Below are 14434 nucleotides of genomic sequence, written 5' to 3'. Positions count from 1 at the left end.
ATGACCCGTTTATTCCATCTTGCTATACATGCTGAACATGAAGTGCAGGGTCGTTCGAGAATGCGTCCTAATTTTTCTTCAGGTCGTACTTCCACATGGGCGACGCGCACCCCTGCTGCCCCGTCCACTCGCACCTCTACAACAGCACCCGCAACCTCTCGACCGGGGCCTTCTTCATCAACTTCAGCATCACACACTTCGGCACCACTGAAAAGTACTACACAAATTCCAACAAAAAGTTCATCGTCATCGTCCACTTCCTCCAAAAGAACAAAGGATATCCAGTGCCACACTTGTAAGGGATTTGGCCATGTCATGAAGGAGTGTCCTAATAAGCGTGTATTGATCATTCGTGAAGACGGCGAGTACGACTCTGCTAGTGATTTTGATGAAGACACATATGCCTTGCTTGCTGCACATGAAGATGATGACACAAGACCAGAGCAAGAGGAAGAACATGTGACCGCCGACGACGCTGATAAGTACATGAGTCTTATATCACATCGTGTACTTAGTGCTCAGATTGTCAAAGCAAAGAAGGATCAACATCACAACCTATTCCACATCAAAGGAGTCGTCAAGCAGCGTTCCGTTTGCATAATCATTGATGGAGGGAGTTGTAACAATTTAGCAAGCATTGACATGGTGGAGAAGCTCTCCCTACCTTCCCGACAACATCCACAACCTTACTACATTCAATTGTTTAATGATGGTGGAAAAGTAAAGGTAACACGCATGGTGAGAGTTCCTTTTTCTTTAGGTTCATACCATGATACTATTGATTGTGATATTGTGCCTATGCAAGCTTGTTCTATGTTACTAGGAAGGCCATGGCAGTATGATAAACAATGTTTACATGATGGTAGAACTAATCAGTACACTCTCACACATAAAGGAAAGAAAATCATTCTACACCCTATGTCTCCTGAGCAAATATTAAAAGATGATCTTGCTAGGGCTAGTAGAAACACAAATGTTGAGCGTACTAAATCTGAAAATCAGAAAGTTGTTGATGAGTTAGAACAATTTAATAAGATGCACAAATCTGATCCTAGCACATCTAAAGAAATTAAATTGAAAGGTGCTTCTTTCTTAGCTACACGTGCTGAAATTTTTGAGTTAGATGCTCAAACTGATGAATGTTATGCTCTTATATGCAAAGAAGTTTTGTTTTCATTTGAGCATATGCCTCCTTCTTTGCCTCCTGTTGTCACTAACCTTTTGCAGGAGTATCATGATGTTTTCCCAAAGGAAGTACCACCGGGGCTGCCACCTATGAGAGGAATTGAACATCAAATTGACTTGATACCTGGCGCCTCATTACCCAACCGTGCGCCGTACTGGACTAATCCCGAGGAGACTAAGGAGATTCAATGACAAGTTCAAGAACTACTCGACAAAGGTTATATTCGTGAATCACTTAGTCCATGTGTTGTACCAATTTTACTTGTTCCTAAAAAAGACGGTACTTCGCGTATGTGTGTTGATTGTAGAGCCATCAATAATATTACAATTCAATATCGTCATCCTATTCCTAGATTAGATGACATGCTTGATGAACTCAGTGGCTCAGTTGTGTTTTCTAAAGTTGACTTGCGTAGTGGCTACCATCAAATTCGTATGAAACTAGGTGATGAATGGGAAACTGCTTTCAAAACTAAATTTGGTTTATATGAGTGGTTAGTTATGCCTTTTGGATTGACTAATGCACCTAGTACTTTCATGAGACTAATGAATGAAGTTTTGCAACCTTTCATTGGACAATTTGTGGTAGTATACTTCGATGATATTCTGATTTATAGTAAGTCACTAGAGGAGCACTTAGACCATTTACGTGCTGTTTTTTCTGCTTGGTGTGATGCACGTTTATTTGGTAATATCGAGAAGTGCACTTTTTGCACGGATCGCGTCGCTTTTCTTGGCTATGTTGTGACAGCGTAGGGAATTGAAGTTGATAAAGCCAAAGTTGAAGCGATCCAGAGTTGGCCGACCCCTAACTCGGTCACACAGGTACGTAGTTTTCTCGGACTTGCTGGATTCTACCGGCGGTTCGTGAAGGATTTTAGCACCATCGCAGCACCGCTCAATGAACTCACAAAGAAAAATGTGCCATTTGTTTGGAGCGACGCACAAGAGGAAGCCTTCACTATTCTTAAAGATAAGCTTACACACGCTCCTTTGCTGCAATTACCTGATTTCAATAAGATGTTTGAATTAGAATGTGATGCTATCAGCATTGGTTTAGGTGGTGTTCTATTGCAAGAAGGCAAACCAGTAGCATACTTTAGTGAAAAACTTAGTGGGCCTAGTCTGAATTATTCAACATATGATAAAGAACTTTATGCACTAGTTCGGACTTTGGAGACATGGCAACATTATTTATGGCCTAAGGAGTTTGTTATACATTCTGATCATGAATCACTCAAGCATATTAGAAGTCAAAGCAAACTGAACCGTAGACATGCAAAATGGGTTGAATTTATTGAATCTTTTCCTTATGTTATTAAGCACAAGAAAGGGAAGGAGAATGTTATTGCCGATGCATTGTCTAGATGCTATACCATGTTATCACAACTTGACTTCAAAATTTTTGGACTTGAAACTATAAAAGAGCAATACTCTAATGATGTCGATTTTAAAGATATATTGCTCAATTGCAGAGAGGGTAGAACTTGAAACAAGTTCGTCGTAATGACGGATTTGTTTTTTGTGCTAATAAGCTATGCATCCCAGATAGCTATGTTCGTCTTCTATTGTTACAGGAGGCGCATGGCGGAGGACTTATGGGACATTTCGGCGTCAAGAAGACAGAAGACATCCTTGCTGGTCATTTCTTCTGGCCAAAAATGAGAAGGGATGTGGAGAGATATGTTGCACGCTGCACGACATGCCACAAAGCTAAGTCACGATTGAACCCACATGGTTTATATATGCCTCTTCCTGTTCCTAGCACTCCTTGGGAAGATATATCTATGGACTTTGTATTAGGACTGCCTAGAACACGACGGTGGAGGGATAGTATATTTGTTGTTGTCGATCGATTCTCTAAGATGGCACATTTTATACCTTGTCATAAAAGTGACGATGCTACTCACATTTCTGATTTGTTCTTTAAAGAAGTAGTTCATTTACATGGGGTGCCAAATACAATTGTTTCAGACCATGACACAAAATTTCTTAGCCACTTTTTGAGGGTGTTGTGGACACAATTGGGGACTAAGCTTTTATTTAGTACTACATGTCATCCTCAAACAGATGGTCAAACTGAAGTGGTTAATCGAACATTGTCTACTATGCTTAGGGCTGTTTTGAAAAAGAACTTAAAAATGTGGGAAGAATATTTACCTCATGTAGAGTTTGCTTATAATCATTCAGTTCATTCTACCATAAAGTGATGCCCTTTTGAGATTGTTTATGGATTTAAACCTCGTGCGCCTATTGATTTATTACCTATTCCATCTTCGGAGAAGGTAAACCTTGATGCTAAAGAACGTGCTGAGATAGTATTGAAAATGCATGAGATGACTAAGAAAAATATTGAACGCATGAATGCCAAGTATAAACTTGCTGGTAGTCAGGGTAGGAAAAGTATTGTGTTTGAACCAGGTGATTTAGTATGGTTACATTTGCGAAAAGACCGCTTCCCTGATTTAAGAAAGTCAAAGTTAATGCCTCGTGCAGATGGACCTTTTAAAGTGCTTGAAAAAATTAACGAGAATGCATATAAGCTTGATTTGCCTGCAGAATTTCGGGTTAGTCCCTCTTTAACGTTGCAGATTTAAAGCCTTATTTGGGTGAGGACGATGAGATACCATCGAGGACGACTTCGATTCAAGAAGGGGGGAATGATGAGGACATCTCTTCTGCCGTTAAACCCGCCGCGACTCCTTCATCAATTCCGTCGGGACCTATGACTAGAGCCCGTATGAGACAGATAAATGGCCAGGTACTATCGCTCATTTATACATATAATTTAGCTGACGAGAATATGATATTACGCTCATATTTCGATTTACTTGTACTCAGAAACGAAGGTGTTGAAGATGTGACGAGAGAAAGTAATATAAAGCCAGGAGATGGAAAATGTTGCACGTTGACTACACCAGCAGGAGCACTATTGCATGCAAGAACCAATCGGACCATCTATGCTCCATGCTACGTACATGCAAAAGGAGAGAAGGAGGAAGCCACGTACACACAAGCCCACCTCATCAAATAAGGAAGGAAACCATACAATATTCTATCTACATGTGGGCCGGCGTGATGATGATAATTTTTTCCTTCAAATCGTAGCGGTGTTGGACACGTCAACGCGCAGCTCCTAGGCAGCGGCCGTACGGACTTAATAAATAGTTAGCGTTCATCTAGGTTTAGACTCGGGTTTTATTGTATTGTCTAGCTTTCGCTACAATTCGCATCTACGAGACGTGTAGGACTACCGCCTTGTCAGATCCACAGTGGAACCCTAAATTTTGATCTAGTTCATGTGCTTAATTTTTATCCGCAATTTCAGTTGCAATTCACCTTTGTTCTTGCCTGTTCTTCGGTTGCTTGCAGGAACTCGAACCTCGTTGTTCAGGTTGATCGTGCCTACGGCAAGGTCAATAACCATCAGAGATTGGTTTAGCGATTGTCGAGGTGTATCGTTGGGTACGGTATAGCCGGATCGTCAAGGTCAAAATCCACCAAATCGATAGTTATCCCCACTCTCGTCGAAAGATCGGGCCGCCGTCACATCACCTTCTCTGAAGACAATATCTACCAAAACTGGGAGGAGTGTGGACAAACCCAAAATCTGTGAAGAACCGTTTCCTCCCTTCTGCAGGCTGCACAAAAAACACCTGGCTTGATCCGGCATCGATGAAGCTCATGACCCACTGCCGGGCCATTCCGGATCATTCTCCAAACATGAATTTTAGCCTTCCCCGGCGCATTCGTGCTCCACAAGCCAAGATACCCTTTATGTTCCTGAACCGAAGAAGATGAGGCCGGCCCCGTCCAGTCCTCACGCGCCTCAGAGAAACCGCCAAATGATATGCCGACCTCACACTGAACACCCCATTCTTGGTACCGTTCCACGCCAAGTAGTCATCCGCGCCAACACCCTCCACAGCTATTTGCTTGATGTCATCAGCATCCGAAGGAGTGAACATGGCCTCAACCTTGTGCATATCCCAGCCCGAACCCTCCTCATCCAGCAAGTCAGCCACCTTGGTTATGCCCGGCAGATATATTTGACCCAGTGGTCGTAAGGAGCCCTGCCGCGGGATCCAATTATCATGATGGATGCACGTATATGTCGAGACTCATGATTGATGGATGGATATAGAGATACGAGGGCGTGCACAGTATTTATAGGGAGAGGTTCCAGCGGAGGTGGAGAACGTTTCTTCTATGTGTAACATACCCATGGATTGATTTTCACGTTTGCAGCAGTAATGTTTTTGGGTCGGTTAATTATCTGGGTATCGTTGCAGAGATGGATTTTCGAGTTTGGCCATTTTTAGAGACCCCAATTTGTCTTTTTTGCTGAGAGCTCCTCATATGTTCAAATGATATGAAAATTGGAGCGGACCTCAAGCATCAAATTGTCTACCTCACAAAAAATTGTTTCTTTTTTGAGTTTTTCTAGTATTTGTTTTGATTTGCAGAGATGGATTTTCGAGTTTACAGCCTTGTTCTTTTCTCTAATGCAAAATGCATTTGCAACTAGCAGTGAATTGCCAAAACGATGCTGTGGATGGACTCCCCCCTATTTCAGGTTTATAAGAAACTTGATCTTGGAAAACTTATACTTAATGATATATCTTTGCAAATGGCTCATTAATCCACTGTTGCCCTTGTGGGAATTTGTGGAGATCTTCTTCTTCTTCTTCTTCTTGTTGTTGTTGCAAATGTTGATATTGACAAGCTTTGTAGTATATCTGCTATTTTGGGAAGGCCATTTCTTAACACTGCAATGGTTGTTATTGACTGTACTGAAGATAATGTTACTTTGAGGTAAAAATACATAATAAATTCGAGTCATTGATTTGATTAAGTAGTGGTCTGATTAATTCTTACCTTCTTATCTCCCATGTGAAAAGAGAGGGTAAGAGGGAGCCTATTAAGAGCATGGTTAATAGTAGAGCCGGCTACCAGCTCTATATGTTGCCATGTCACTCTTAGCCTTCCTAAAAGAAATCCCATACAGTAAAGCTAGCTGTAGGCATTGGCTGTAGCATTTATTATTTACATGCATGAGAAAGAGGAAGACACAGCTGATTGGAGAGGAGGAAGGAGCGGCAGCCTTTAACCCATGCATGCAGTTCTTTCTCTTGAGTACTGCGCTGTAGCCGGGCGATGAGTGAATCGCCCGCTCCCTTCTCTCTCCTGTCTTCTCTTTCCTCAGCTGGATTTTTTCTGACGTGGAATGGCTTGTAGCCGGCTGACTAGATGCTATTGTACTTGCTATAAAATTACTCTACTTTTAATGCTGACAAGCAACATACATTCTACTACTTCCCAAGGAAAGTTGTGAATCCTAATAAGTATTGTCCACGTCCAAAAAGGGTGATGACTATTACCATTGGAAGCTTTGATTGTCCTATGCCTCCTATCAAGAAGAAATATCAAACTATTATGATAGGATCCATTCATTCCCAGGTGGATGTCACATAAAAGAATTATTGTTTATTTGATGGTCTTATGATTTTTGTTATTATGCAAAGGTTATTGATAAGGACTAATCACCCTCATGAATAAATCATTTACATAATGGCAAAACCATTGACATCACTTTTCTTCTTCCTTTTAATTTTACTTCCCTTCCTTACTAGTCAATTAAATTATTCAGAATAATTTTTTCAGCAAAGTGGAAATGTCATTTTCAATGTTTTGAAGAAAATCGCCATTTTTTTGCAAAAGTAAAAGAAAATTAGTTTGGGCATTTACGACCATAAAGGGACCCAAAAAGTGAAGAAGGGTCACCTGCCCCTGTGGGCTGCCTAGGCACCTGGTGGGCCTGGGCGCCTAGGGGCCCACATAGGGTACCACATGTGGTGCTGGTGACCAGGAGCACCGATTGAAATAACCGAACCCAGTGCAAAACAATGGCTCTTTGCTATGATTGAATTAATGCCACATTTTTTCACCCTCGTCGTAACTCTCTAGGTCATATGGTGGGCAAGGAGGAAAGCCATTCATGAACATGTTTTTCAAAGTCCTTTATCTATGAACCTGTTCGTGAAAAGGTTCATTCATGAACTTGGGAATGTCAAAGCGAAGCCAGCTAATACAAGAAGTGCACATGTCATAATGCCACAAAGGAGGACCCTTATGGAAGCTCCGCCGGCAGGATATGCAAAGATACATGTGGATGCAGGTTTGGCCCGAGAGGGAGAAGGAGGGACCACAACGGAGGTGTGCGAGGACTTGGGCAACCTCTTTCTAGAGTCATTAGCACTCGTGGTTCATGGCGTTCGTGATGCGGCAACGTCGGAAGCAATCACGTGTAGGGAGGCCCTCTCCCTAGTCGAAGACCTCCTCCTTTGTGACTTCGTCATTACAACTGACTGCAAGTAGGTTTTGAAAGATATTGAAAAGGGTTGCAACGGAAGCCTGATGACCCACAAGTATACGGGATCAATTGTAGCTCTTTCCGATAAGTAAGAGTGTCGAACCCAACGAGGAGCAGAAGGAAATGACAAGTAGTTTTCAGTATACGGGATCAATTGTAGCTCTTTCCGATAAGTAAGAGTGTCGAACCCAACGAGGAGCAGAAGGAAATGACAAGTAGTTTTCAATAAGGTGATGTCTGCCAGTGCTGAAACTGTAAGTAGCGAGTAGTTTGATAGCAAGATAATTTGTAACGAGCGAGTAACGATAATAGTAACAAGTATGCAGCAAGGTAGCCCAATCCTTTTGAGGCAAAGGACATGCCAAAATGGTCTCTTATAATAAGCAAAGCATTCTTGAGGGTACACGGGAATTTCATCTAGTCACTTTCATCATGTTGGTTTGATTTGTGTTCGCTACTTTGATAATTTGATATGTGGGTGGACCGGTGCTTAGGTGATGTTCTTACTTGAACAAACCTCCTACTTATGATTAACCCTCCCGCAAGCATCCGCAACTACGAGAAAAGTAATAAGAATAAATTCTAACCATAGCATTAAACTCTAGGATCCAATCGGTCCCTTACGGAATAGCGCATAAATTGAGATTTAAGTTTTCGTCACTCTCGCAACCCATCATCTATTTGCTAATCCACAATGCATTACCTTAGGCCCAAATTGAAGGAAATATGCCCTAGAGGCAATAATAAAGTTATTATTTATTTCCTTATATCATGATAAATGTTTATTATTCATGCTAGAATTGTATTAACCGGAAACATGATACATATGTGAATACATAGACAAACAGAGTGTCATTAGTATGCCTATACTTGACTAGCTCATTGATCAAAGATGGTTATGTTTCCTAGCCATAGACATGAGTTGTCATTTGATTAATGGGATCACATCATTAGGAGAATGATGTGATTGACTTGACCCATTCCGTTAGCTTAGCACTTGATCGTTTAGTATGCTGCTATTGCTTTCTTCATGACTTATACATGTTCCTATAACTATGAGATTATGCAACTCCCGTTTACCGGAGGAACACTTTGTGTGCTACCAAACGTCACAACGTGACTGGGTGATTATAAAGGTGCTCTACAGGTGACGGTGTCCTGGACTAGGGGGTACTCACCACGTCATCTCCCGATCTGTTAGATTGGGCCGAGGACCCCCATGGCCGTATACTCATGGGCCAGTTCGAACAGCTGCCGCATACAAGGAAGATTCCACAAGACTTGGCGATCAAGACAAGGACTCCTCCCCACCGGCGTATTCGGCTAGGACTCTTGTTATCCTAGGCCTCTGGTGCATTATATAAACCAAGGCCAGGCTAATCGATAGATCATATACATACAATCATACCATAGGCTAGCTTTTAGGGTTCAGCCTCTCTGATCTCGTGGTAGATCTACTCTTGTACTACCCATATCATCAATATTAATCAAGCATGACGTAGGGTTTTACCTCCATCAAGAGGGCCTGAACCTGGGTAAAACATTGTGTCCCCTGCCTCCTGTTACCATCCGGCCTAGACGCACAGTTTGGGACCCCCTACCCGAGATCTGCCGATTTTGACACCGACATTGGTGCTTTCATTGAGAGTTCCGCTGTGTGATCGGCAAAAGGATCGATGGCTCGCCTGCAGATCAACTGCGACTTCAGCATCTTCGTCACCAGCTCGACTGGTCACCTTGGTTCGACCAAGAACTGCGCCCCGTGTTCGGATCACCATGTTCGGACGAGGTCCTTCATCAAACATCAACTCCGATCTCTATCAAGATCACGGAGGAATCATCCATGGAGCTCGGGGGCTCAACGTCAACATTGCCCTCAAGCGACCGTGCTGTTTTTCTGGACAGCGAACTCGTATCTGCCGCCACCACCTCCTCGAGTATCGCTTTGACGATCGCTTTGGTGGAATTGTGCGGAATTGAGTCTACAACAACCCTGGAAAATTTCGTTGAGTTCCGATGGAGGAATCTCTGGCAATCCACGATATACCGGAGCCCTGTCAAATCTGGACAGGAATCTGGATGAGTTTAGGGCATGGTGTCCAGCTTCTATATCGGACGTCCTTTGGAAGATACAACCGTTGATCGGCTGCGGAAATCCTATATCTACCACCTCTCAAAATTTCAGCTCGATCCGACCGTCCAAACTTCGGAAACCTTCCAATTAGTGCATCACTTTTCGGATATGTTTTCTGCGCGAAAACGAATCCGACCCGAGTTCGTCTTTTTATGAATAGGATTTCGGACATCCCTTTTGAAGGAAGTTTTGTATGGGGTATTGTGTTTTGTTCCCGAACACATCCCACTAACTTTAAGATCTTTTGAACATGATCTTCAACATCATGCTGGTGTCAAACCAGTCCGGCAATATTACTCCACGGCCGCCGACCTGCGCTAGACACGTCGTCACTTTGTTGAGCCGAGCTCAACTTCTTCGGATCATCATCTCGGCAAGCTGAACAAGAGTCCGGCATCGCGAAGGATAAATCATCACCAACATCGCTGCCCCATGGATTACACGGAGCGGGCATACCGGCATCGCCGCACGGTCGCTTCATCAAGCCGGCATCGACCACGTCACGACCTGCATCGACATGGACGCACTATTGCTTCTTCAAGCTGGTGTCCATCACGCCGACCTACTTTGACTCATCGGCTGACATCGAGGCTTCGACATCTCGGCTGGACCGGGGGCTTCATCATCTCTTCATCAAGCTACTCCGGACACTTCGGCGTCACTAGCCGACCAGCTCCGTCACATTAGCTGGGCCGAGAGCTTTGGCTCGGCGAGCCAACCTTTGCCAGCATTGCCATGCCGTCGTTTTATCGCTCATCAGGCAATGGGTGTGCGGAGCGAGTCCCAATTTTGGGAATCACCTTCCTTCGGATTGCTACAACAAATAAACCAGGTGCTATTAATCCTAGTATTTTTTGCTTGTTTGGGTTCATTTTTCCCAAGGAATTATTACTCTGGTTTGTCCATCATATGTACACAGGTCTATCAAATGGTGGACGCATTAACGACAGTCGCATGGTGGTTCGGTCAGTTTCCGTACATTGTCCGGCGAACGCCGCATCCGAAGCTCGGACCGACCTGCGAATTCAGGCTTTGCCACGCCTTTACCGCATCACGCCGACGCCCTGCATCGACATTGACTTTGGCGCCAGACCATATTTCTTTTATTACTCACTTTGCATAAATTATTTATTATGCAACAATTTTTTTAATTATCATTATTACTATTATCTCCGGTTTGCACTATTTTTTGTGCACAGGAAAATGATCCGGGGACTTCGGCGTCACTCTGTCGGTCTGCATTGACCGTGCTATGTCACCACTTCGGCGTGTCGAGCTCTCCGCTCCGCCACCTCGGGACCGGCTTGGGGATGGAACCTTGCCCCGCATCAAGCTCGGACCACGTCATCAATACCGAACACATTAACCAGCTAAGTCGCTTTCATGCTCAAAGCTTTAATTTCTAACTTGTGTTCGGTTCGACCAAGCATTATACTTTTTTGGAAAAAAGTTGCTTGTAAAAAATTTCCTTGTCCAAACTTTGTTTGTGACGCATAAATTCAAATACCCAATTCACTTGGGGGATTCCTTCATGAAGTTTTTCCTCTTGCATATGATTATACTTGTACGGCTTCATTCCTTGTTCGTGTATTACGCCACAATATGCACCATATTGACTTAAGCGATTTGCAAGCTGGGTTGCCTCGCTCCTGTGTTTACCCCTATGTTCCCGATTGTTCGGCTAGGGAGTAAAGGGAGCACCTATCCGATTGTCACGATCGGGTCATCCGAGCCGGACCTCAGACTGGGTGAAGCCGAAAGCTAGCGCTCTTATAGTTTTCAATGATGGTCAGCACACAACGGAACTCATGAGTACAAAAAATCTATTGCACAAGTCTCATAATAAAAATGAGCACCAAAGAAAGGTATCGGTGGGGGTACTATTTTCTTCGAAGATGCTTCTTACACTTCACAGTAATATAGCATAAGTTCCCTCAGCGTGCTTTGTCTGTTACAGCCTTATGGCCTGATTGCCTGGTTGTTGGAAACACCGTCGATATTCTCGACAGATGGAGTACATAACACTTTTCGGTCCTTGACCGAAGAGGGAGAAGCCGACGGTCGGTTAAGACGCGTTTAAAGTTCGGTTGAACATAGATATGATATAAGTACTTCGGTACATGCAATCATTTTTTTACCCAAGTCACTTGGGGGCTCTTAAATTTATATGAGCCATTTTATTATAAGTGTTCTTCTTCTTAGTCGTTGCAAAGTTTTATTATTATTATTATTATTATTATTATTATTATTATTATTATTATTATTATTATTATTATTATTATTATCTATCACTCCTTTTTTTGACACGAGCGTGTGGTCACTAGCCGGGGGAGCCTAATTTCTCTCTCAAAGCCACTAGAGTTTAGTTTGCTAAACTGGCCTAATGAGAAGCACTCCGCCCTCGGGATAGGAGGTTGAAGCCATAGGTTGACCCGCTTGAAGTCTTGAGATAGGATGTATCATGTTAAAGCACGACAGAAGCACTTCTTTTGCTAAGGCCAATTTTCGGATTGGCACCGAACACTTGATCTTGTTCGGACGTCAAGTTTTTACTGACATGTTTTGGTTTTCCAAGCTTATGGCACTTTTAAACTATTTGTGTGTTTTCAGCACAAGTCTCGCAGTGCAACGCCGGACACCTTTAGAGATTCGGCAAAACATTCTCGGATATTGCTATATATGCATCGGTTTCGAATTGTGTCTTCGGTCAATAGTTGGGTTGCCCGGCTCCTGCGCTTGCCTCCTACGTTCCGCTTTGTTCGGCTAGGTGTGCAAAGGGAGAACCACTGTGATTGTGCTGCCAGCTCACATGGTTAAGCACATCAGTGGAGAAAGCCAAAAACTGACTGTCACAATAAGCGTAAACTGGTCAGCGATCTGATGACTGTGTTAAATGATGGGCCATTCATCACAATGGCCGAAGTGTTTACGGCTTGACCTCGACTGTCGCCGAACACTACCGGGGGCTATTAACTGGCCTCCCAAACTAAATCCTTGATATTTTGCTCTTACATTAGAGCTGAGGTTTCATGATCGTGCTTAGCATGACAACCCAAAGAAAGGAACCGATAGCGGAACTATTTTCTTTGGAAGACATTTCTTATGTTAAACAGTAATATAACATATCTCTCTGTGTACCTTTGTTTATAAAACCATGTGGCCAGATTGCCTTGTTTGTCGTAAATCTTTGCCGTCATAAAGGCTTTATAAAGTAGGACAAACACTCCTCGGCTACTGGCCGAGGAGGTGGAAGCCGATGGTCGGTCAACAAAGTTTTGTACAATGCGGATCCGAGCATTAATGACGTAAAGTACTTGGATACATAGAGTCATTACACATAATTTGTGATTTTACTCTGGATATCGATCCTTAATTCGGCCACCCGTGCCCACATTAAGGCTCGGGGGCTACTGGGCTTCAGGCTTATCATTTACTAATATTAAAGGGGCGTATCGATCCCCTGATCTGGTGTTGCCACCCGACCAGTGTCTCGGGGGCTACTGCATTGCCTATTCAATGCAGAAAATTTTAAGTGCAATACAGTTGCCGAGGATATTTTGATCCTCGGGTTGGTCGGCTGCACCCAACCTGAGTCTCGAGGACTGAGCATGCCGCTTTTAGTGTCCCAAAGTATTCTGCCGAGCTAGGATTTGATCCTCAGGCCGATTTTGCAAATCAACCTGAGTCTCAGCGGCTACTGGGATCAGCGGTCTTATGTCATCCTTCATGTGCATCTCTGGTTTTAGACCTATACCCACCTTGAGGGCTACTGGCTATATATCTCGGTAGAGAATAAATTGCACCAATCAAAAATATTGACAAAAATCGGCCCACATTCGGGGTGGTGCACCACCTCGGAAGCAATCCATCATAAAGCTCGGGCGCTAGTGGCTGGCTCCATAGAGGGCATTCCCGGCATTAAGCTCGGCTAAACTCCTTCAAACTTCTTTGAACCAAGGTGATTTATGACACCTCGGATACAGTCCGGCGTTGGAGCTCGGATATAGTCCGGCGTTGGAGCTCGGATACATAGTACGGCGTCGGAGCTCGGATATAGTCTGGCGTTGGAGCTCGGATACATAGTCTAGCGTTGGAGCTCGCATACATTCCGGCATTAGAGCTGGGAAGCGGTCCGGCATTGGTGCTCGGCTGCAAAAGATACCTCGAATGCAGTCCGGCGTTGGAGCTCGGATGCAAGAGGACGCTGCCGCCCAGGAACAACTTCAAACCCGAGGTGTGGCATAAAAATAACAAGGCATTGATAAAGGCCGGAAACTTAAAGGGGCTCCTCGGATACCCGACGTGTAAACTCGTCGAATGCATTTCGGCGATCCTCAAGATCGAAGATGAGAAGATTTGTTGAACCAGTTTTCAAGACCGACGACCGAAGATGAAGAACGGTTCGGAAGAATCGAGGACCGTCCCTAACTTGAAGACCGGTTCAGGGGGCTACTGGCGGTATCCTGGACTAGGGGGTACTCACCACGTCATCTCCCGATCTGTTAGATTGGGCCGAGGACCCCCATGGCCGTATACTCATGGGCCAGTTCGGACAGCTGCCGCATACAAGGAAGATTCCACAAGACTTGGCGATCAAGACAAGGGTTCCTCCCCACCGGCGTATTCGGCTAGGACTCTTGTTATCCTAGGCCTCTTGTGCATTATATAAACCGAGGCCAGGCTAGTCGATAGATCATATACATACAATCATACCATAGGCTAGCTTCTAGGGTTTAGCCTCT

Source organism: Triticum urartu, chromosome 7 (assembly GCF_003073215.2).
Source record: "Triticum urartu cultivar G1812 chromosome 7, Tu2.1, whole genome shotgun sequence".
Lineage (NCBI taxonomy): Eukaryota > Viridiplantae > Streptophyta > Magnoliopsida > Poales > Poaceae > Triticum > Triticum urartu.
This window is presented reverse-complemented; position numbering follows the sequence as displayed.